Source organism: Gopherus evgoodei, chromosome 1 (assembly GCF_007399415.2).
Source record: "Gopherus evgoodei ecotype Sinaloan lineage chromosome 1, rGopEvg1_v1.p, whole genome shotgun sequence".
NCBI classification, from domain to species: domain Eukaryota; kingdom Metazoa; phylum Chordata; order Testudines; family Testudinidae; genus Gopherus; species Gopherus evgoodei.
This window is the reverse complement of record NC_044322.1, coordinates 233,723,097-233,749,305: the sequence shown is the minus strand read 5'-3', so window position 1 is coordinate 233,749,305 and position 26,209 is coordinate 233,723,097. Positions and strand designations below refer to the sequence as shown.

The window sequence follows — 26,209 nt, the reverse complement described above, 5'->3', positions numbered from 1 at the left end:
GATGCAGCCTGTTTTTGCTCTTGTGCGATACCTTTTAGTTTAACCTTGCTATCTATTTCCTTTGCTTCTTCTTTAAATAGACAATTCAATCCTGGGCATAAGCGAGCCGGGAAGTCAAGCTTGTCTTGTTTGTTTGCTGGTTGAGTTTTGGCAGTAAATACTCAGGGATTACTGTTTAAACCTGGTGTTTGTCCGTGAACACGAAGAGCGAATGTGAACTTTTTGTGCTTTTTTGGAGGGGGGGGGGAGAGAAAGAAAGGTCTCCTGCAGAAATGTAAATAGAAACATTTGCTGTATGAAAATGATAGTTTAGCATGATCAGGAAAGACCTGTTTTCTTAGACTATAGTAATTTACCGCAAATTTGAGCACATTGCGCTTGTCTTAGTGTTTGATATGCAAACGCCCTACATATGGTATCTTCACAGCATGCAAAATGTATCTGCTTTTTTTTTTTTTTTTAATTTTCAAAAGCTGATCGGTAAGGGTTTATTTATTTCGCCAGGCGTGCACGGCATCTTGACAACTATAAACAAGTCTCAAACTATCTTGATTTCCACTGCACAAAGTGGGTAACTAGCACTGCAGTTTGGCCGTCAGGAATGCCGTTCTGTATTTGTGGATACGGGAGGTGGGACACCCAGTGTAGAGGTAGTTCAGAGTTGGAGGCGTGATTTTCGTTGCTGGTGGATGGTTTAAATTAATACCTGGTACCTGGCCCCTTACAGTTTGGAGATCCTGGATTTTGTTGTTGATGCTGCTGCTGCTCTAAAGTTTGTAGGAAGTTTGCTGTGGTGGAAGGGATGCAGTATTTGTATTTCCACAAGCAGTGGGTTGGTGCTGTTTTTTAATCAACTGATTTGTGGCTCTCATCTATGAACATGTAAGGGCAGTGTTGTGAGAGCAGAGTGCAGCACACTCTGCCTTGTGAGGGGCCTGAGCAGTGGGTTTCTTTGTGACTTGGCCTATTGAACATGCTACATGGTGAAGTTTCCCATTTTAACTTGGAGGCGGTATAAAGCTGAGAGTAGAAAAAATAAAGTTTCCTCTCTTGTCCAGAACTTTCCTAGTCAGCAGATCCATATAGATAATGATTTCTGTTCAATTACCTCTCCTCCAATTTATGTTTTAATAAGCTTTTTTCTTCTTAAGGAGTCATTTTGTTTCACTCACAAGCTGGATAGGAATGTGTTCAGAAACATTTTATGATAGTCTATGGGTAGAAAGAAATGGTGATTGCCAAAGCATTTGAAAGGTGGAAGAGCCAGCAATAAAAAGTTATTTATCCCACTGAAAACAATGGAACCCTTTTTGTCCTGTATGTTTGCACATTTGTGATGATAGTCCTGGATTCTGTGCAAGACAACTAGAATTTGAAAACTTCTGGGCTAAGTTCTTTTTCTGGGTAAACTAATTTCATCACAATGTTCTGTGAAGTCCTGTGGCATAAAGAATGTAGTTTATTTGACTTTTCATGACGTGGATAGGCAAACTAGATAATAGGGTTTTGTGTGTTTTAATAGTATGGCAAAACATTTTGATGCAGGGAAAATCTGTACTACTAACTAAGCCTAGCAAGTACTACTAATATTGATTTTTCTAACAAATCCCATAAAAACATTATATATGCTTACTGGAGATGAGATCACAAACTACTATACCAAAAACAAGAGTGCTGCAAAGTAGCTCATTACTTTGTGTTAAAAATGGAGCATCTTCCAAATAAAGGAGGCTTGCTCATGCTTCCACATAAGTCAGTGACAAAAGTCTAACTGATTTACGATACAGCGTGCTTGGTCCCCACATATTACTTGTATATTTCTTACTCCATCATGCTAATAGTGAAAATATGGAAGTGTTTCATTATCTTAAAGGGATGTCATCAAATTGATTTTTTTTTAAAGTGACTCATTTTAAAAAGCCCTTTTTAAATACCATGGCCTGAATTTTTGAAAAGACCCTTAACATTTTTATGAGTGTTTTTCTGCTCTCACATTGACACTGACAAGGATCTTATTAGCATGAGAGAAACTGGTTCCTATACAGGGGAAGCCCTAAGTCCAGCTATACACAGAGTGCTGTCACATGCACACAATAAACAATATAAAAAAAAAGAGATTTTTTTGGCTGACTTCTCTGTTTATAATCATTTTTAGTTATTCCTCTTAAGTACTGAAGAGGAACCTTTCAGACAGAAATGTGAATTTCAAATAGATGATATTCCTTTAAAAGTCAAACCATTCTGGATAATTTTTCTCTTCATTTGATTGTTTACCGTCACTGTCTTTGGACATTTGTTTAATTCAGAATTGATTCAAAGTTAATCGTACGTCAGTAACTGGAATCAAAAGAACATCTCTAAATGATGGTGTAACCATTCCAGTGCGATCCATTATTTCACTATAGCATGATGCCAGATTGCAGTGTGGCATGTTTACTCAACAGCATATAAGCAAGCATTACATTGTATTACAAGTCTTTTGCGACACTGTCTTGTACCTTGCTGCTGTAAACAGCAAATGTTTCAATGTTGAATTGTCTGCCTGGCAAAGGCATTTCATTAGGAACCTATGAACTGGAAGCAGTGTTGTTTATAGCTATAAGTATTTTGTTAGGGCTTTTCCCTCCCCCAACAAGGAGCAAGTCAGCGTGCAATAAATTCCACAGCAACTAGTGTGGTGAACCATGGACAGCCAGAAAGAAGGGAGTGAAGGAAAGTGCTTTGTTTGTAGCTGAGACGTCTTACCTCACCAGAAAAGCACTATAAGAAGATTTAGGAAGGACTTCTGGGGATGAAGTTCTGGTATTACAGTGTTTGCTTGTCTGCTCTCAATCAATACAAATTCACAGTAATATCTCTCTCGAATGGCTGTTTGGGGGCATGCACATATACTTATATATTGATACATTTTTGGTTTGCTGCAAGTGTGTGTGTGTGTATTTATAAAAATTTATTCTCTGGGAGGGGAAAAAATGAATGCTATGGCCCTGATCCTGCAAACATTGATGCACTTACTTAATATGCTACATTGAGTAATCCAATTAACACTGGTCGAGTAGGAAGGCAATCAAGGTGAGCATGTACATAGGAGTTTGCAGGATCTTGGCCTAAGTCAGCGATGTCATTGAGAAAGTAAGATTTCAGGAAACACACAGTTAAGGTCAAACCCTTCATGTTTACTGTGTTTATGCTTTAAAAATCTGGCCTCTCTGTATCATTTTAAATTTGTAATTTATACATCAAGACTGGGAATCAGGAGATCTGTGTTTCTTCACCTGACTCCACTTCTGTAACCTTGGGAAAGTCACTCCACTGCCCTGTGCCTCAGTTTTCCCATCTGTAAAATGAGAATAATGATATTTTTCTTTGTAAGGTGCTTTGAGCAAAGTATAATTAAGGTACAGCACAGAACACATAGTATTCAAACTTGTCTTGATTATATTTTTAAAGATTGAGTGGCCTTTAAAGTTATAAATGTTTAACATTGAGTGGCCTAAAGCTTGTTATGGTCTCAAGTTTGAGATGAACTCAGCTTCGCTATGAACTCTTGAGATGGCCCAGTGTTCTAAGTCACTCACTGTGAATCGATCTAAAAAGACAAATGAGAAAGATTCAACTTGCTGAACTTATACATTCATTAATATAAAAATACAGAATTTCTTCCTTACAAACATAGATTTATAGACTCTAGGACTGGAAGGGACCTCGAGAGGTCATCAAGTCCAGTCCCCTGCCCTCATGGCAGGACCAAATACTGTCTAGACCATCCCGGATAGACATTTATCTAACCTACTCTTAAATATCTCCAGAGATGGAGATTCCACAACCTCCCTAGGCAATTTATTCCAGTGTTTAACTATCCTGACAGTTAGGAAATTTTTCCTGATATCTAACCTAAATCTCCCTTGCTGCAGTTTAAGCCCGTTGCTTCTTGTTCTATCATTAGAGGCTAAGGTGAACAAGTTTTCTCCCTCCTCCTGATGACACCCTTTTAGATACCTGAAAACTGCTATCATGTCCCAGCTAAGTCTTCTCTTTTCCAAACTAAATAAACCCAATTCTTTCAGCCTTCCTTCATAGGTCATGTTCTCAAGACCTTTAATCATTCTTGTTGCTCTTCTCTGGACCCTCTCCAATTTCTCCACATCTTTCTTGAAATGCAGTGCCAAGAACTGGACACAATACTCCAGTTGAGGCCTAACCAGCGCAGAGTAGAGCAAAAGAATGACTTCTTGTGTCTTGTTTACAACACACCTTTTAATGCATCCCAGAATCACGTTTGCTTTTTTTTGCAACAGTATCACACTGTTGACTCATATTTAGTTTGTGGTCCACTATGACCCCTAGATCTCTTTCTGCCATACTCCTTCTTAAACAGTCTCTTCCCATTCTGTATGTGTGAAACTGATTGTTCCTTCCTAAGTGGAGCACTTTGCATTTGTTTTTATTGAACTTCATCCAGTTTACGTCAGACCATTTCTCCAATTTGTCCAGATCATTTTGAATTTTGACCCTGTCTTCCAAAGCAGTTGCAAACCCTCCCAGTTTGGTATCCCAGTTTGTCTTTAACTGAGACAACCTTAACTCCCAGGTGTTCTGAGCTAACACGTTTTTAGTAAAATTACTTTGCCTTTATGTTTTCTATATACAGAGTTTGAAACTCTCTATGTGTATTAATAAGTTAACCCTGGCAACCCCAGGCCCCCAAAGTAGGTAGGTATTACTACAGATAGGGAAACTGAGGTGTATTGAAATTAGAAGTATCTTGTGAGGCCACACCGCAAATCTGTTGCAGGGCCAGGAATGGAAATCACATGTCTGAGCAGCCTCTTTCGTAGTGTTGCCAGTTCTTGCAATTGTACTGTGAATCTAGTGATATTTGGTATTTTACTTAAATTCCCAGCTCCTGGAATTATTTGATTTTGTGAGAATCAGGCTCTCCTGTTTGTGGATAGGAGCCTAAAACCATGATCAAAGCACACCAGAAAGAATCAAAAAGCAGAAGAACCCAGAATGTATTATTTATTTTAATGTTTTTATTAAAAAAATAAACTCGCCTGACTTTTAAGCCAATCTAATGATTTTTGGGAGTCCGACTCAATTTTTGAACACTTGGGTTGGAGATTCTGCCAGTTTTATCCACAAAACTGTTTTTCATCCCTTTTTAACAAGACTTTGGTCTCAGAAATATCTGGTACCTACAAGTGTAACTAGAGTTGCCAACGTTTTAATTGCATAAAACCAAACACCTCTGCCCTGAGACCTCACCCCTGCCCTGCCTATTCTTCATTTGTCGCTCGCTCTCCCCCACCCTCACTCACTTTCACCGGCTGGGGCAGGGGGTTGGGGTGCAGGAGGGTTGAGAACTCTGGCTGGAGGTGCAGGCTCTGGGGTGGGTCCAGGGATGAGGGGTTTGGAGTGTGGGAGAGGGCTAGGGTTGCCAACTTTCTAAGCACAAAATTGAATATCTTAGCCCTGTCCCTCCCCCGAGGCCCCGTCTCCTGCTCACTACGTTCTCTCCCCTCCTCCCCAGTGGCTCGCTCTCCCCCATCTTCACTCACTTTCACAGGGCTGGGGCAGGAGGTTGAAGTGTGAGAGGGGGTGAGGGCTCTAACTGGGGGTGCAGGCTCCAGGGTGGGGCTAGAAACGAGGGGTTCAGAGTGTGGGAAGGAGATCCGGGCTGGGGCATGGAGTTGGTGTGCATGAGGGCATACGGGCTCTGGGCTGAGGGTGTGGGCTCTGGGGGGACCAGGAGCGGCGCCAGGGTTTTTGGCGCCCTAGGCGGGGGTCCTTCAACGCTCCTGGTCATTGGCGGCAATTCTGCAGCGGGGGCGGTCTTTACGCACTCCCGGTCTTCGGGGCACTTCGGCGGCGGGTCCCGGAGCTAGTGAAGGACCTGCCACAGCATTGCCGCTGACGACCCAGAGCACGGAAGGACCCCCCGCCGCTGAATTGCCACTGAGGATGGCAAAATGCCACCTTCCCAAATTCTGGCGCCCTAGGTGACCACCTTGGTCACCTAAATGGAAGCGCCAGCCCTGGGTGGGGCTGGAGATGAGGAGTTTGGGTTGCAGGAGGGTGCTCTGGGCTAGACTCAAGAGGTTCGGAAGATAGGAGCGGGATCAGGGCTGAGGCAGGGGTTTGGGGTCCAGGGGTGGTCAGGCTCTGGCTGGACATGCAGGCTCTGGTGTGGGCCCAGGGTTGAGGGATTTGGGGTGCAAGAAGGGGCTCTGGGTTTGGGGGGCTCAGGGCTGTGGTAGGGTGTTGGGGCATGGCTTACCTCAGGCAGCTCCTGGTCAGCAGTGCTGCGGGTCTAAGGCAGGCTACCTGTCTGTCCTGGCACCACACTGTGCTCTGGAAGTGGCTAACAGGTCTGGTTCCTAGGCAGGGGGGATGGGGATGCCAGGAGGCTCTGTGCTGCTCTCGCACATGGTCACTGCCCCCCTGCCCCAGCTCCCATTGGCAGTGGTTCTCGCCCAATGGGAGTACAGAGCCAGTGCTTGGGGCAGGGACAGCACACGGACCCCTGTGTCCTCCCCCCCCACCGCTAGGAGCCGGACCTGCTGGCCACTTCTAGGGTGCAGCGTGGTGCCAGGACGGGCAGGGACTAGCCTGCCTTAGACCCGCAGCACTGCCAACCAGACTTTTAAAATGGCCTGTTCAGTGGTGCTGACCAGAGCCTCCAGGGTCCCTTTTCGACTGGGTGTTCTGGTTGAAAACCACACTCCTGGCAACCCTAAGTGTGACTCCTTCACAGATAAAATGCTTCCCAGGATTTTGCAGGCCAAACTGCTCTTGGTTTAAATTATCTTAAAAATCCAAATGAAAGTTTCTCTTTGCTGTTTTTCAAGGTTCAGCCTGTTAAGCTTGCAGATTAGAGTTTGTTCAAACCTGACTTGTGGTGTATATCTCATTGATGCTTAAAACGCAAGCTAGTTCCAAAGGCCACACTCTACTGCAGCTTTCTGCAAGTAACATTTCACACAGATATTCATCTTGGATGTTGTTGTATACTGTGTTGATTGATATAGGTCCTGATCCTGGAATGAACTGTATATGGCTCTCATGCCTGAATGAAGCCCCATTTATGTCAATACAGATCCTCAAAGGTGTGGAGCTTCACCTGAGAGATGCTTGTTTTAGGTCTGGAGCTAATTTATAATGATAAGAGGAGAGACTGTTTTAAATTTTAAATACAAGGGATCAGCGTAAAGGCTGTGCTGTCTACCTGAGTTTTGCTTTTCCAGATATCTTTTTCAGTGCTTTACTTCTATTTAATCAGAGCCTTTTTTTTTTCTTTTGGGGAAGGAACTTCCATTTTTTTCTCCCCAGTTTGATGATGAACCTTGTAAATTTCATACCCTGCAACTATTCAGGTTGATGCCGGCAGAATCCAGCCACCCTTAACCAAGGCTTACTCTTTACTTGGGGAAGATATACCCCTTAATTTGTACTGGGAAACTTCTCTATTAAATGTGCTGATTCATCTCACCTTGATGCCAATCAGAAAACTCCCATTAAGATCAGTGGATGCAGGATCAAACCACAAGAGACCAGACTTTAGAAATGCAAAGGTTTTTAACACCCAATTAATCACTTAACTAATTAGCACTAGCAAAATTAATCCTCATGAATCAAAATTTTGCTAATACTGTCCCAATTACACATTGGTCATTACTATTCACTATATATCCTTATAGGTTAAGTCAGTTTCCTGGGAGGCAACACAATCAAATAGCCATCCCAATCTAGCATGGCCCAATTACATGGAAGTCACTGTAATGGTAATTTGCATTTATATAGCACCCTGTGTCTCAAATAAGTTACATAGCTACATTGCCCTGGGGAGACGGAGGGGGAGAGAGAGGGACACAACTAAACAACACATAGGTAATTAGAATGATTATAAGTAGAGATGAAATCTACTGTTACACTGTGGTAAACTCCATCTCTTACAAAATGCAGTAAGGGTTCTTTAATGCCTATATTGAAGAGAACTTCAGTTTTTAAGATCTTCTATGAAAAACTCTCCTAAACTTCATGGCACTCCGCCTATCTCGAGGAAGAGTTGAGCCAACTCTGCCTAGCCGAGAATCTGGTTCCTAGGAGGTTAAAAATCCATTTTGTCCATAGTTTAAGGCCAGAAGGGACCAGTAGATCATCTAGTCTGACCTCCTGTGTAACACAGCACGTTAATTACCCCAGTATTGAGCACAAAACTTGGGTTAAACTAAAGCATTTCAAGCCTCAGAAAACAAAACTGTTGTGTGCCACAGGCAGAGAACAGGAGAGATTGAGGTGCCACAAGTGCCCAAGTAAAAACAAAAGTAGCCACTGATTTTGGGTGCCTCAGTTTTTGGGTATTTTAGATTTATGTCTCAAGTTGGGCACCCAAAATTTAAGCCATTCAAAATTAGTGATCACTTCTGGAAATATTGACCTTGACATCTCTGTGCCTCTGTTTTTCCATCCGTGAAATGGGGATAATACCCACCTCCATGGGGGTGTTTTGAGGCTTAACTAAATACCATGTGCAATACATCATGTATGAGCAGATCATTTATTGAGAAGCCAGTGGCATAGAAGCTCTCTGATCTGTGCCCATTCCTTTCCATCATGTGGCCTCTAGGGAGGTGTCTCTTCTTCGCTTCATTTTACAATGTCCTAGACCTCTTAAAATGATTGTGATGTTTGCAAGAAATTAAATTTCCTTTCTTCCCACCCTCCTGCAATCACATGCAGAGCTCAATAAGGTTGAATAGATTTTACTGAATTTTTTCCAGAAATGTCACCCCTGGGTGGAGACCCACCGTGGAAAACTTCAGACTTAATGGAGTCTGTTTGAGAAAGTTATGATCAATCATAGGACAGGGGCTTATAATGGATTTTGCATTTCAACCTATAGCTATTACTGCTTTTCTAATATAATAGACAAGGTGAAGTAATATCTTTTATTGGACCAACTTCTATTGGTGAGACAGATGTGCTTTCGAGCTAATGTAGCTCGAAGTTGGTCCAATAAAAGACATTACCTCACTCACCTTATCTCTCTAATATCCTGGGACCAGGATGGCTACAACTACATTGCATATTTCTAATATAATGGTACTTAACTCCAAGGGGTATTTTGGCTGGGGTACTGCAGCTATAGGTGTTTCTTCATAAACATGGTTTTCTAAAGATTATTCCCTGTCACACCCCTTTGCTGCTTTGTTCCTTTGCTTCTCAGTTGTCACAGTGTTTTGAAAGTATGACCATGGTAAAGACAATGTGTGTTTTCTAAGAGGTCAAATCAGGGGCAAGAAAGAGAAACAGAGATGCTCACAGTGGTATCACATGGAAGATTTATACATGAAAAGCGGATAGGTGGCCCTTTAAATTGGATAAAGCCACATGGAATGCTGTGAGGAGTGGCACAGTGTGTGCCTTAGATAGTTATCCTGTACCTAGTAGGCATTAGAATGGCTCTGCTTAAATACTTCCTGATTGTCACACAGTTGACTTGTGGTGTTTATTTAGTGGATCCTGTAGTTGGATTTAGTGAGTGTAGTTTTTCTCTAGGGTTTTCCAGAGTTCTAACTCACCTTTCCCTCAGCTAAATTATTTGGTTTTCTTTCTCCATTTTTTTCCCTGGCGTCCTTTAAGATATTGCTTGCTTTAGGCTGCACCTATCCTGGGCCAGAAGCAGAGGTCGGAAACACTGCTTATTTGTATTGTAATAATGCCCACGGGCACCAATGAAGGATCAGGATGCATTTTGCTAGGTGCTGTGAAAACAGAAAGTGAGAAGACAATCCCTGCCCCAAATTGCTCACAGTGTCTAGGCTACGACAGGAAGCAGCAGTCGGTGAGATTATCAGCCAGGGTAAAGGAAGGAGGAAGTAAGAGTAAAGAGAGAAAGTTGTAGTGTACGCTAAGCAGAGGTGTGTCCAGCTCAAATTTTGAAACCAATTCAGCTGGCTAATTAACATGAAGCCACATTGGGCCAGACTTTCAACAGAGCTCAGGGCCAGATTTCCAAGGGCTCAGTGCCAACAGTTGAGGTGAGATTTTTCAGAATTGTTCAGCTACCCTGGAGGCACCTAAATAAGTGGCTGTATTTTCAAAAACTGTCAGCAGCTTTTGCTGTGATACCTATTGCCAGATTTTCAAAAGGCATCGACACCTGATGTGCTCAGCCCTTTTGGAAATCAGGCCACTGAGGTGCCTAAATTGAAGATGGTCTGTCTTAAAAATCTGGCCCAGAGTACTTCAAAAATGAAATAAAATTCTAACCTAGGATGGCACCAAGGCAAGAACATAACTTTTCTATAGGACTTCTTCAGAAGGTACCATTTTCCATATGTAGATGTTTGGACCATTCTATTAAAATGTAATAAAAATATTACTGCTATAGATGGATATATAAAGAATCTCATTGTCTACTAAATACTGTAGGTTTTAAGAATACTTCCTATGGAACACAAATGATTTTATCTGTATTAAATTATATAGGATTTTCAATAAGGACAGTTTCCAAACTCAGCTGAAACTTGATTTGACCCAATCTGCATTGGTTGGCTAAATGGAGCATAATGCCTATCATCTTACTGTTTTGGATTTCCATGTTAAAATACTGCAGTGTACTGACAGGATTGTAAGATAGATAGGTATTATGTGTGGACAGGATACCAAATCATGTTGCAGAACTACAATAAAACCAACCCCAAACATTCAAAAATCGTAAATCAGACTTCAAAAATAACAAGATTGGCTCAAAAAAAAATAGTAAAACATTGGTTATTTTTATTTGCTTTTGGTTTCTGAGATCTTTGAGTGCACCAGGGTCACAATTTGAAGCTGTTCTCTGCAACTGAGTGCTAGAAACTTCCATTAAAAAAGGGTAATCTGAAATTCTTCTCTAATCATATGACTCCAGGATCTGGGGCTCTAGGAAAAGCACTAGATATTGAGAGATTCATGATAAAATCTATGAATTGGCAAGACTGAAACTATGACAAATTCTCCAATCGGCAGGATTATACTCTGGGATGCTTTTAGCCCATTATTTGTAACCCACATGCCTTTTTCTTCCTGTAAAAATATGACAGTTTAAGGAAGGCCTAGATTACTCACATAAGTGTTGTGAGTCTCATTTCATTAAAATATGTAAATTGCTTTGAGAGCCTCCAGTAGAAGTTGCACAGTATCAGAGAGGTATTATGGAGAAACTCTTCCTGCTTTTTAGGAATTTTATTAGAGATGTGTGCCAGGAATCCTCCCCTCAAAGGAAGTGATCCTTTTTTTCTGTCTGATTAGGATAGGAAAATGCTACAGCATGTTCTCTCCAGCCTGTTTCATGATATGGGATTAAACCCACACATGACTGAATGCTGAGTTTTACTTCACTTACATGGCTGCCAATGCCTCATTCTGTGTGAGGAAGCCAGGACTTTTGCAATTGTCAAGGGATTCGGGATGGCTGAGTGGGTGATGGGGATTGGGAAGCAGGAGGTGCTATGTGGGGTGATGGAGGCACTGAAGTTGCGTATCTTAGATCGATTCCCCCGCCCCCACAGTGTAGACCAGGCCTAAGACCCCACGGGAGACTGCTAGCTATTATACTGGAGGTAAGAAGGGCATGCAGGGGCTTGACCCTAGTTGTTTTCTCTAGGGAAGGGGAGTTTCCCATTCCTGCTAACAGTCCTGGGATGACAACTGGAGTACTAGCTCCCAGGGGTGGGTGCTTACTAACCCAGGAATGACTGGGCAAAGGTATGGCAATATTTTTCTCATTTGATTACAAAGGTTGTTGTGTCACCATCAACTGACTTCAGCAAATGGAGACTTTGGGAGAGGATCCAGGGAGAAGCATGGGAGAGGCCTGACAGGAGAGAGGGTTTCACACTTTCAAATGTTTAATGGCAAATGGCCTGAGCTACATGCTGTATGTTGCATTGTATTACCTCTGTCAGGGTTCACCTGCTCAAATGCATGGGTAATTTGACTCCTTGATCCAGACCTGATTTGAAAAGTCTGGGAGCTGAAAGGACTTTCACTGTCCAAGTCTTGCAGTGCACTCAGTGAAGAGCTAGTGCAAACATATGTGCACGCTGATACTCTTATCCTCTGAGATGCAGGGGAATCTAACTTGAGATGCATCCTTCAGATACGCATGGGAGAAACAGGGAAGTGTGCAGAGGATTCCAGAAACACCTGGGAGGGAATTGTCCCTTTGGAGGCTCCAGAGGCTGTGGGAAGGAGGTGCACAGTTCCCCCTTCTCTGCTACAGCGGGTAGCAAGCTGCCCCTTCTGTCACTGGCTTGGCAGAGCAGAGCTCCCCCACAGTTCACCCTCCTCCTTGGTGGGAACAAGAAGAACTTCCTCTCCTGTTTGGTCTACTTTAACCACCAGTTAAGAATTCGTCTTGCAACCTGAAGCCAAATTTCAGATAATGGCTCATGCAGTCCTGAATGAGTTTTTGGGGGAAGAAAAGAGAAAATTCCACACATTAAAAAGCTTGTCTAGAGGCCTCATAGGAGTAATCTCACTAAAACTTACTCAGCACTTAACCCTCCATCTTGGTCCCAAGCAAGCGTCTGCCTGCATTCTTGGTCTCTCATTATTTGTAACTAGCAAGAGCTCTGAGTGAGAATGTGAATCTTTTAAGAAGCCTAGTCTATTAGGCAGTGGACTAGAAAGAGGCTAGTTTTTATGGTGTACTTCTTCAGGTTCAAGAAAGGGAGTGAAAATAAACCCTTCAGGGATTACATGGAAGGGGAATTCCAGTTTAGCCTTTGAAAAAGCAGAAGTTGTCTGGTATTGAGGAAGAGGCATTGTTCACTTCCAGGAGCCATATTTGGATTGAAGTATGCCTTTCCAAAGGCCTTTGAGTTCCCATTGCTATTAATTTGAAATGTGTTCCTGAACTCTTCAGCGCTAGCCCTCTTATGTACATGATAAATGGGAAGACAAAAGCTGGTATGGAAAATGACCTGTCTGAGAAATGAAGGAGATTGTATTTGTTGTAGCTCTTTTTCCTTTAGCTACTTTTCCCTCGCACTCCCCTCCCTCCAAAGTCTGTGTGCAGTGAACTGATGCACAGCTATGCTCCCTGTAATATTAGCCCCATGATCATCCACCAGTTGTCATGCAGCTTCTCACCTGAAGTATACAGTTGTGCCCTGACTTATGTTTTCAGAGCAGGGCACTGAAGTTGCTGCTTTCACAGTCTGGCCATGAGTGGCAAGAGGTAATTGAGCTACTTTGTTCAGTAGCAACTGTTCCATTTGCTGAGACCTTTGGGCAGAGCTCCCATGGTGAAAAGTTAACAAGAGCGCTTTTGTCCCCCTTTATTTTATCCTTTATACTCAATTCCCATTTTGAATCCCAGCCGTGGGAATCTTGTGCCTCATTTCTGCTGGGCTGAGGCAGGAGAGAGAATATGAGCATCACAGAAGTTACGCGGTCACTTGACGGAAGGGGCATTTTGCTGATTCAGCACCCACATTATTTAGATATGCAGTCTAGGACACAATCCTAAACCTAGCACAAGCATCCTTGTTCAAGATCAGTTAATATAGTTCTAATGGATAGAAAAGAATAGACTGTGATTTTACTTAGGCACCTTTAATACAGAGTGTTAACCTGCTTCCTGTATGAGGTACTTATATGGCCGCCATTACCATGGTAACAGAGCATCACACCATCTTTCATATACTTATTATCACAACACCCTGGGGGGGAGGGAAGTGCTATTAACCCCTTCTCACAGGTGGGGAACAGATTGATTGAGGGTATGTCTACACAGCAACCAGACAGCTGCCTGTGCCAGCTGCCTTGGGCTCAGGCTGCGGGGCTGTTTCATTGCTGTGTAGACTTCTGGACTTGTGCTGGAATCCAGGCTCTGGGACCCTGTGAGGTGGGAAGGTCCTGGAAGCCTACCTACCATTGAAACAGCCCCACAGCAGGAGCTGGTTCGGCTGGCAGGGGTCAGCCACAGGTGTCTAGTTGCTGTGTAAACATACCCCTGAGTGATTTGCCTGAGGTCACGCAGAGACTTTAATCCATGTCTTCCAAGTCTTAAGCTGGTGTGCTGCCCTAACCACTGGGCCATCCTCCTCCCTTTCTACTTAGCTATATCCTTTTAATGTGCAACAGCTCCAATATCAGTGCTGAAGTGACCGTAGGCAAAACAGCAAATGTCCATGTTTAGCCGTAGCTCAGATGCTATCTTGGGTCTGAGAACCTGTCTTATTGGGAGAGAGAATACTGGTCAAAAGTTACCCCATATATTTGGAAAAAGGGCCAGGCTATCTTTTAACTGCCACCTTAACAGTCCCCATAAAATGGCTAGCATGGTGTAGAAAGGAGGGCTTCTCCAGTAGTGCCCTTTCTTCGGAATACTTACTGTCGGTAGAAAAATTATTCATTCTAAGATGTATAATAAACTAATAGTGACCATGGCTGGGGGGATAACCTTGAATAGAAGAGTGTAGTCTTATTTTTCACTATAGGAGCTAGAACTATTCAGTAGACCTTGACCACTTATGGGACGGTCTTCATCCTATGATGCATCCCAGATAATAGATAAAATCTACCAGAGCTGAAGATGCACATGCTAAATGAATTGTCTCCCTGAAATAGCCATTGGAGTTCTCCCTTAGACACCAGAGAGAGAAAGGTGGGGCTTGTGCTATTTATGATAGTCTGGGGGAAGTGGTGGTAACAGAGAGATAAGGCATTAGTTCATTGGCCCACCACTTTATTCAGCAGACTCCAGACCTGCTGATTTTCACTGGTTCAGAGATCATCTGTGCTTTGCCAACTACACCATGAAGTTTATTATTGATAGTGCCAGCTGCAGCAGAGAACAAACTACTGAACAGCTCTCTCATCTTGTCTGGGCTCATTTGGGTTTCCTCCCCTGGTACTCACCCACCAGCACCTGCTTTGCAGAGTAAACCTCAAGTAGTTGTCCCACTGTGGAGACAACTCTGAAATACTAAAGCCCCCATTACCACAGTATCAAAAGCACCTAACGTTCTTTTAATGTATTTATTGTCACTACACCTCTGTGAAGTAGGGGACGTATTGTTAATTATCCCCTTAGGTACCTTAGAGTCCATCACCATTTTCTTTTCTTTTCTTTTCTTTTTTTTTAGGTTGAATGATATCATGAGGTGAAAATATTCAAACAGCAGGAAGGTTGTTCCGATAGCTTCTAGACCAGAGGTTCCCAAACTGTAGTGTAGGGTACAACAATGATCTACAGAGTGTGTGTTTGTCTGTGGATGCTCAGTTGGTCATGTGGTGCTGGCTCTCCTATTTGTCTCCAATTGCTAGTTTAAAGAAGCTTTTCCTAATTTTAATTTATCATGTAAGCAATTATTGTGGCTGACACAAGGCTTATTCAGTAGTGAACGGGAAGAGAGGTGGGTCCATGACATAATGAATGAGAACATCAACCAGACAGTCTCTCTGTTGGGATGTCGTCCATATTGTGCAAAGAGAGAAAACCCTCTTCACCCAGAGTTGGATCCTGCCCTGACTTACACATTGGGTATGTCTACACTGCAATAAAACCCCTTGATAACACCGAGTCTCAGAGCCCAGGTCAGGTGACTTGGGCTCAGGCCACAGGGATAAAAATTTCAGTGTAGATGTTCAGGCTTGGGTTGGAGGCCAGGCTCTGAAACCCACCCTCCCCGTGGGGTCTCAGAGCATGGCTCCACCCCGAGCCTGAACATCTACCCTGAAATTTTTAGCTCCCAAGCCCAAGTCAGCTGACCCAGGCCAGCCGTGACTGTGCCACAGGTGTTGTACTGGAGTGTAGGTATCCTCATAAACTGAAGTCAATGGGTTGCTCAGGGCAGGGCCTGGCTCCCAATGCATGTTTAAAGCTGAGCATGGAAGTACAATTTTTATTCATATATTTAAAAAAGATTGTGGGAACATTCGGAAGGTAGGCTGCTAGAAACCAGAGGGGGAAAAGCTCCATTTTGGTTGCTGTGCATGTAAAATCTACAAGCCAGAACAGAACCAGCCCTAGCATTTTTGACAGGTCAGTAAAACATTGTCACCAAGCCCCCAATATTACTAACTCTTGCCCCACCCTCCTCAAAAATTAATTGATTAATCCTCCATTCTTTTGAACTAGATTAGGTAATCATGTGTCCCTGAAAACTGGGGAAGTTCTTGTTTTCAGAGCTTACCCCTGTCAGAAGTGTCCTGTCCTGGTTTTTGCAAGCCCCAACAGATTGGTCACCTGAAGAAGTGGCAGTTGGTCACCAGCTGAGCTGCTGAAATTGATAGGGGGTTGGGTCATGTCATGTAATAAGAACAAAGGATATAAGGCTAGAAGCTTCTTCCAGGATCACTGAGTCCAAGCCACTGGTATGGCAGACAACCTTGTCAAGTAACTCCATAACGTTGCCCCCCTGACCTCCATACAACTTCCTAGTCAGCACCCCCATACAACCCATCCTTCCTCACATGCAGTCAAATCCATATTTAGTCTGAAACTCCAGGTACTGTTACAAGTGCTGAGCTTGTAGACTGCTCAGATCCATACATAGATGGCTACTGATCCAAATAGGGATCTGGTGTCTGTACTTCTTTTTACCTGTCCTGAGCCACAGGTGAGAATGGGATTGTGGCAGGTTATGCGGGAGGGTTAGGAAGGAGGACAAAAGGAGCAAGAGGGAGGAGACCCAAAGGACTGAGAGTCAATGGAATGTAGGAATTAATGGGTATGGCAGAGGGAGAGTGATATATAAGGAAGGGAAGAGTAGTTAGCTAGGAAGGCAAATGCAAGCTGTTGAGTCCACTGTGGATACCTCTATGCAAAGCTTAATGAGTTTATATAGTGCTCAGAAATTAAAGTGATGGGCTCCCTAGAAATATCATTGAAAAAAGAGAGAAATATTCTGTAAGAAATGGTCATTTAGAAGCTGACCAGTATGGGCCAGGCCTTTTGATCTATTTCTTGCTCTCATTTGTTGTTGTTTTCCTCAGCAGCAGAAACCTGACACTGTAAGTTTGAGGAGAAATGATTTTTTTAGAAATGTTTGGGCCTTTATGATGACCCTTATCCCAACCGTTCAGAAAGTGTACAGGGGCTTTCCTGTTCCTGACTCTGCTTCTTGACCCTGACCTCCTTTGGTGTAAAATGCTTTGATCTGTTCTGTTTCTAATGACCTTAGTCTCTCTTCAGAGTTTCTCCAGATCTGGCTGCTGAAGAGCATGAAAAATAATCAAATCCTTAAAGTATTCAAATGCCACATGCTGTTTTCAGCCACATACTCCCTGTTAGCTCTTAAGAGACCTGTCAGTACAGCCTCATGCAATAATATGTGAATTTACCATTATTGAACCATGGCAATAAATTTTCTGCTGTGGATTCTTGGCCTGAATCGCCTGCAAAAAGTCCATTGAGCCACGAAGCTGTGCTATGCCCAGGATTTTGTGATCTTCTGTGTTACTGAGAAATCTCCTTGGCATTTCACACTTCTGGATAAAAAAAAATTACAAGAGCTTTCATGCTTCAGGTCCTTAGAATGTAAGCTCTCTTTAGTTATGTGCGTTCAGTACCTAGTACAATAGGGATCGGGGCTGCTATGCTCAACCGGGGTGCCAACCATAAGAGACTGGCAGGCTTCAGGATGGAATGTCCCCTAGTGTATTATTACACTGACACACATCCTGCATTTATTTTGTATTCTAAACACCTCCTTGGGGAAACCTGGCCGCTATCAGTTATATGCTAATGGGCTAGATGGAGCATTGCTGTGTTCTGGCATGGTACTTCATTTTAGCACTGCTGAATAACTGCAATGAGCAGGTACTACAGTGGAGGTGTCAGTTCAGGCTTTCCCATATTACCCCATCAGTGTGTCTTGACTCTGCCCTGGAGGGCACCTGACTAGATTTGATGGTTCCAACTCTATGCCCATGCAATCCTTGGCTTCACTTTACAGATTGCCAATAGTCAGGGCCATGAAAGAAGGAATAGTATTTGTTGGGTTGGTGAGATTTATTTTTCCATGTAGACCAGTTAAGGAGGTAGCCAGGCTGAAACCACCAAGAGTTTTCTCTCAAACACACTTTACCAGTAAGCGTTCATAGAACCCAGTATATATAAAGCTTTGCTTCTATGCAAGTGAAGCATCTATCTGCTCACGCTTGCTTTATTTAAATTCAGATGGCAGGCAACTGAAACTGAAAGGTGAACTGCCAAAAGAACAAATAAAGCCGAAATAGAGAGTATGTGTATGTATGTGTACACACACCCTTTGCCAAACTGTTAAATACATCTAATGCAGCAGTGTAGCAATTCAATAACGTGGAAACTCAGACTCGTGGTGAGTGATTGTCTTCCATTAATGGGTTGAAATGGAGCCTGCATGGAAATACACTATTAAGTTTAAGCATCAGAAAGCATAGTAAGAGGACGATACACAACCTTAATCAATGATGTGAGCAATAGAATGTGCCAAGTCAAACCTATCAGCTTTAACCATATGGCTTAACACTGAGCTGCAGATGGGCAGCATTTGGTTCTGCCAAGTTAATAGCTGGGTTGCTCAAGTAGTACATAATAGCCATATCCTACAAGAGGTCAAGTATCTTCTACTTCCTGTTGGTTTCAGTGGAAGCTGAGCACTTTTCGGGAGGCAATCCACACCATGCAGGAGAGGACCCAAATCATCCAAGCAACACTGCTGCTTACTGAAACGGAAAACAAGCTATACACGCACAGTACCTCTCCTTCCCTCCCAGAATCTTTAAGGAACTGATATGGTGTGGTGTCTTTTTTTTCTTTTTCTTTTTTTAAATTTAACCCAGATATAGCCTAGGTCAGAGGTTCTCAAACTAGGGGTCAGGTCCCCTCAGGGGGTCATGAGGTTATTACATGGGGGGTCATGAGCTGTCAGCCTCCACCCCAAATCCTGCTTTGCCTCCAGCATTTATAATGGTGTTAAATATATTTTAAATTGTTTTTAATGTGGGGGGGGGGGGAGGTTGCACTCAGAGGCTTGCTATGTGAAAAGGGGCATCAGTACAAAAGTCTGAGAACCGCTGGCCTAGGTTAATGGTAAAAGCCACAGATTATTGGCATCCGATTTCTGTTTGTCCTGCATAAGTGAGTTTTCCTGGTTTGACTCTTTGTGGACATATGTCCACAAAAGCTGCACACCCAGCTAGCAGTAATCACCACTTTTGCATTACGGTCTTGTCTGAGGGGACATCTATGCTGCAAGTGGAGGTGTCAGAAGTTCTAAGTATGTACTCAGGCAGCTAGTCCCTCCCACTGCTGCAGCCACGCTGCTATTTTTAGCACGCTAACTCAATCACAGCTAGCAGGTGTACACCTACTTGAGCTGTGAGTTACACCTCCATCCTGCCTCAGTGGTCACTAGGTTCAGTTTTAAAACTGGATAGATTCTAAGAGGACAGACTCTTCTTTGGCTGTTCCAAAGTCCGAGTTAGAAAACTGAGACACTACATTCACTATCAAAACATGGTTACAAAAATCCAGGAGAATTCTTGAGCGATGCATACGACTCAGGGGCATGATTTTTCTCGGCATTAAAGTAAATTAGCTTTAATATTCCATAGAAACAGAATGTGTAAAGTAAAGCATTCAGCAGACAGGACATAAGTTTTCATATACAAATTGATCTCTGAACCCTTGTGTATGCATAACACCACACTCTGCAGCTACATGATCACAGATTGTATCTCAGGTACTGCAGAATGTCGTTCATTCCCCTAGCCTCTAATATGCTAGCCTAGCATAAACACCTGTCTAATTTTAGGCTGTTGATCTGACACTCAGACTTTTGGAATGTGCTACAATCAGTGGTGCCACAACCTTAAAAGTGGTGGTGAGCATACCGAATCCCAATAGGATGCAAAGTCCTCCTGTTATCTGAGTCACAAAGTAGGAGCTCAACTAAAGCCCTGGTTTAAAAACCAATCTCCCCCACAAAAAAAAAACTGCTTTATTTTGTGTCATTTTTTTTCAAGTAGAAGAGAGATTTGGAAGTGACAGTGTTCTATAGAAATGTGATTGTAAGTTGGCAGTGTTTTGGACCATTCATGGAAAATACTTATTTTTAATAGGCATGTGGGTGTCAGCTGAAAGGATAATCTCAGCCTTTTGGATTTCCCATTGCTGGCAGGTTTGTATAGCAGCTGCCCCAGGGGAAGAGACAATGCACAGATCCCAGTACGCAATAAGTAGTAGACTACTTGCATGGCTGGGTCATTAACTTCCTTCCTTCCATTTCTTGAGCCTGAGTCCTACTGTTGTGCATTGTTTGCCAATTATACAAGTTTGGGGATCATTAGGGACCTTGAAGTCCATGTACTTTTCCAGATGGAAGTCTTTTTTTGTACTAAGGCTGCTCCTTTTCTCTCTTGGTTAATTAAGTGCCTTGCTTTCCATTTGCCTGTTGGCTGTAACTCTTCTTCCATTTCCTTCCCTCTCTTTTGAGGGAAAAAGGCCTTGCTATTCTTGGCTTGCACCAGGTCTATTACGAGACTCTCTCCCTGTTATTTGTGGGAGCAAAACAGAAGTAGAAAGTGACTCACTGTAGTGCAGCTGGCCAAAGATAGTTTGCAGGGGCTCACAAGTGTGATGCTTCTTTATTGCAGCACTGTGTATTCTGCCAGAGCCCCAGTAGCCGTGGTGAAGGTCTGTATGAGAGAAGTCAGGAGAATGCTGCTCAAGGACCAATTCATAGTAAGCAGGAGGCATGGTATTGTGATTTGAGCAGGGGACCTGGAAATCAAGACTCCAGGGTCTGGTGTCTCCTGGGCTCACTTGCGGTGTGACCTTATCCTGATGTCTCTTCACCACTCTCTGCCTCAGCTTACCTCTGTAACATGGTGTATTCTTATTTCCTACTTAACAGGTAGGAATTACTGCCGGCTGATTTATAGTCCCTGAAATCGGATCCAATCCTGCTTTTGAAGATTCTCTCCCTTTTCCCTACAAGGACTGCTCCTTGAGCTTAGGCTGAGTAGGAGTTCTAATGCCACAGGAAAAGCAATCACTGATCATTCGCAGTTGTTGCTGTGAAGGAGAGGTTGCTGGCTGGGTCGGTGTTTGCAAGGAAACCATTTCTTCCTTCTTCTCTTTGGGCCAATAATTGCCAAGCTTCTCAGAAGCGCAAGTGAGAGCTCAGGTTAGTTTGTTAAGCTGAAGGATATGGATAGTATTATTTTCTTGTTGCATGGAGAATGTGTAAGTTTGACTCCTTGTATGTCAGGCTGATGCTGAACCAGGGTGAGCTGATGAACTGATGTGCTTAGGTTTGCTTTCTCTTTCTAAAAATACCCCTTGATTGTGCCCTTTATAGCTAATTATAGAAGAATATTTGTCACAGGGTACACTCACCGCTGGGGCGCCTCCTCGTGGCCATTAAACACAAGGTCCAAAGAGGGGTCAGATGTGTTGGTGAGGTGCGGCACAGGATGTAACACTCTAACTAAATTGTACCCACAAATCCCAATAAATTGACCACAATCCTGGTAGCCAGATATTTCTGCTGAAATGCTGACACTTAAATTATCATCATTAGGATTCAGAGTCAACACATTATGGAAACACTTCTTGCCTCTCCCAGCTATTGTTTCAGTGGCTGATTCAAGAAGACATCATCATGTTAGTTCATGTATAGAAAGGTACTTTCACAACTATACAAACTATGAATTTAATTTTCATTTTAATGAAAGCTTAAAATCTGCAGAATGTCTCCCATCAACGTTGTACACAGTACCAGAGAGAACAGACTCAACCTAACAATCTATCACTTGCATTACTGCTGGACATGAAACAGGGGCAGTTAACTAGGGTGGGCGTCAAGAACTGAGAACCCAGAGGCATTTCTCATCTGTCTGCCAAGGTCATTTCATAGCTAAATAGATGGAAAGGCCAGGAGAGACTATCAGAAGTCATGAGAGGAGTCTACTGTCACTCCTTATTAATCACTGCTTCACCTATGAAATGTTACCTCTTCTTATCTTATTTGATATGGGGAGGGCTGGCCAGCATTTTTTGTGGGCAAAATTTTCTTGTCACAAAATGTGGTTTTGTCAAAATCACTATTTTCTGTGGGGAAATGTTCATTTCAATTTCATGTTTTGGCTTTCCCCAATTGAGAAAATCAAAATTAAAAATGCCATTTCAAAAAGTTGAATCATTTCATTTTGATTAAAAGTGTCCACACTTTTTTGTTCTTGACACTTCAGATTCAGAACTTTTTGGAGTTTTTCAGTCCATGACATTTTGGATATTTCAACTCTGGGATCAGAAATTCATTCTGAAATGTCAAAATTTCCCATGGGGCAAAAATTCTCCTTCCCAACGAGCTCTACAGACAGGCACTAACACTGGGAAATAGTTACTTTCCATTACTTACTTATCACCTGCCAAACAAAAAGCTTCAGTCAAGGCTTGCTGAAGTCAATGGGAGCCTTTCCATTGGCTACAATTGGCTTTGGATCAGTCCCAGAAAACACCATTATCAGATCATCTTTGCTCAATGACTGAGTCTTGAAAATGGCTCCCCTCCTTCCTTGCATGCAGAAGTTACTTTCAATTTTAACTTCAGAGAGAAGTAACTTAAGAATAAAAAGAATTTCTCATATTTCAGCCAGGGAGCAATGATGATAGCCTGACATGCTGTCCTATCAGCAGGGAGGAATTATTAAACTAAAAGTACAACACACACACATTAGCCTTGAGGGTCACATTGAGCAAGTCAGACATTCTACAGATTTTAAGCTTCCATTAAAATGAAAATTAAGTTCATAGTCTTTATAGTTGTGAAAATACCCTTCCATCCATGACACTAAAGCAATAGCTCAGAGACATGTGAAGTGTTTCCATAGTGTGTTGACTCTGGATCTTAATGATGATAATTTGTGTCAGCATTTCAGCAGAAATATTTGGCTACTCAAGTCACTGTGGGCAATATTTGGGACTGTGGCTAGCATGGGTATGTCTCCTCTAGCTGGGAACTACACCCCCAGCTAGACATACCTTCAGACAGCATGGAACATCATCAAGTAAACAGCTAAACTTGATCTTAAACATATTTTTCCCATTTGTTTGCAATTCTCTTGTACCTGTTTCTTTGGTCACAGACCAGAGACCTGATTCTCTACTGCCTTATACCTTGTGCGGTCATTAATGCTTATATAAAGTGGATGTAAAATAGTGAGATCAGAATGGTTTCATTTTACACCCATTTTGCCCAGGTGTGAATAAATACTCAAGGTTTAACACAGTGGAGAATGGGCTCCAGTGTTGTACCTGAAAGTGGATTCCAGTATGTGAGTTTTGGTTATCTGAGGCTGTAGTGTACTTTACATTAGCCTTAGCAAGAAATGGAGACACCCCTGCAGATTTGTTTTGTTTTTATTTTAATATAAAAAGAAACATCTAGACTAAAAATGTGACTTAGAGTTAATTTCATAAATACGCATTTTAAAACAACCACTTTTAGAACTTTGTAGTTATCCAAACATCTGAAAGGGAGAATTGATTTTTAGTAAGAAAAACACATATCAAAGTGTGAAAATCTTCCATTAGGATTCCAGTACCCACCTTAACTTGGCCCGGATGCCCCACACAGCTCTGCCAATGCCCCTCAAATATGTTCTATAACAGCTTTTGCTGTATCCGTACAGGAGCTTCACTCAGCTCTGTCAATGTACAGCAGCTCTGAACTTTAGCACCCAATCCAAATTCAGTCTTGTGCCCCCATTCTCTGTTCCCTGTTTTTTAGGTTGAGATAGTTGATCTTGACTCATTGGTGTGGAATTTAGGGATGCTTTCCAAGTGGTGGCAGCTTTTGATTCAAAATCAGGATCCATCAAAGGCCAGCTGAGTCGTGTAGTGATGGAGTTGGAGCTGCTACCTGCCACTGGCGCTGCTGGATTTGCTTATCCTCCTAGGATATTATATATTATTGGACTCATCTTTGATTTAGATTAGTTCAAGTCATTTTATTGGGAGATCTGTACATAGATCCATTACATGAGAAAAGGGGAAGGCAGGGGGAATCAGCACCATGGGGGAGAGGGGATTCTATGTCAGGCCTTAGGGTCAGTTTCCTCTTTCTCTTCCCTACCACTCCATGAATTCCACATGAATCTAGATGCAAGTTTGAAGCTTCTCTGAGGCTTTATAGAGTTGAGGGGCATGGAGGGGTAAGGAGAGGAAGACTGAACTGGCCCAGGAGCTCCCTTTGAACATTTTGCCATTAGACAATGAGGGTAGGAGAGCTTCCTGAAAGTGTGGAAGTGCAGAGGAGAGAGACTAAGATAATATCTGTATGGTGAATTCAGAAAGGTGTGGGGATGGCTCCCTTCAAATGTCTCCTATTGTGTGTCATTCATGGGGCCCTGCTCCCCTGGGAGGGCTAGCCAGGAACTATCCCAACGAAAATGTGTGGCATGTAGGGTTTGCCATGCCAGATCTGATTCGGGGCTCCATCAGCTCCTGGATCTTACCTCCAGCTCTGTGCCATATCAGATACTTCAGAGGAAGGTGAAATTCCCTACCATAAAACACCTGGTCAGTTGTGAAATGGTGTATGTGAGGCACGGAATTCCCCCCAGTCACTGGTAGCAATCACTTTATGTCTTGAAAGATTATGGGGCTTGACACAGCCTAATAGCCATTCCCTCCTTTTTTCTCCCCTGTTGCTCCCCCCATGGGTGGAAGAGAAATACTCCCTTCAACTATCCCCCCACGTGGCAAGGTCAAAGGGAGATTAGATAATCCAGTCCATTCACTGGGCCCAAATAGCAGCTGTTTTCTCCTCCTAGTGATTATCTGGGAGATGCCCTGACTGCTGCTTGGGCTGCCCAGCTGCGAGGGGAGGATAGGAAGCGAAGCTGATGAGCCATACAGCTGCTGCATTGAGGGAAGCTGCCTACTGAGCTGTAACTGGGCCCAGATCCCCCGACAAGGCCAGATCCAAGACAAAGTTCTAGTCATTAGCAGCCCTGGTCTCTCAGAGCAAAGCATTTAAGTAGGTGAGTAGCCCCACTGACATCCTTATTCCTTGCTGAGCAGCATCGCCAGAAATGTTTGCTAAATTCTGATCACAGAACTACACCTGGGCAAACTTGTAGTAGGATTACACAGGGTGTCACTGAGGAAGAAACTGGAAAATAAAAATTTGGTCGACAGAACCTGATACATGAGATGGAGGGGAGGAAAACAAACACCATCGCCACTCCCCCTAAATTGACAGGACTGTCAGATTCTATGCTGAGCTGTCTTGAAATTTAAATCCTGGAGCTCTGAGTAGACGTTGAAAGAGACAAAAAGAGAAACACTAACGGACACTCACCGACTAAAAACTCTACTACAGCTACACAAAAAGACCCCATTAATCATGCCAGGAATATTTAAAGCACTTTTGTGTTTTTTTTTAAACTGATGATTATTTCAATACATTTTCCTGCCTCTCTTCAGAAGAGAGCCTCAATATTTGCAGTTGCTCTGGCACAACATTTTTCATGATTATACTAAGAGGCAGGCTTAGGTCAGCAGAGGGAAGCTGCTTTAATGAATCCAAAGGTTTGTCAGCCAGACTAGCTTTTCTACTAGTACCAATAGGCTGTGCCAACAAAATGATCCCCTCCAGAGATTTCAAGTCATGGGCTGTTTGTGGGATTAGGATAGAGAGGGAAGAGAGTTACAACTCCATTTTCTACTTGAGTTCATATCATTTATCCTGCAAGTCACTAAAAGATTCCTTCCCTTTCCTCCACCACCACCACCAGATTTTTGGGATCCATACAATGGTCTTGATCCTGCATCATAAAAGTTAATGGGAAGTTTGTCATTGACTTAAATAGGAATCGGTCCAAAGTGTACGCTTGCATTAGGACTTAGTCAGATGGGACTACTTGTGAAAGAATGAGAGAATGAATGAATTTCAGGCTCAGATCCCTAGAGGATTTTCTTTTCTTTTCTTTCCCTGCTGGGTTTTGTGAGCAGCAAATTCATTCTCAAAATTAGGACTCAATCCTGCTTGCATTGTAATCAGTGAGAATTTTGCTACTGTTTTTGGTAGGAGTAGGATTGGTCCCTTAAGGAAGAAACGGTGATTTGCTCTTGTGTATGGATTTAAGGTTTATTTAAAAAAATATATTTATTTTCTAACATTAGGGAGTAATGCATGATAGTTGTAGCAGGGGT

The 26,209-nt window shown here is 42.8% G+C and overlaps 1 protein-coding gene across 3 annotated transcripts in view; it reads left to right on the top strand.

Moving 5' to 3' along the window:
* ETV6 (ETS variant transcription factor 6) overlaps nt 1-26,209 on the top strand; it is a 180,627-nt gene that overhangs the window by 594 nt on the left and 153,824 nt on the right. The window lies entirely within an intron of this gene.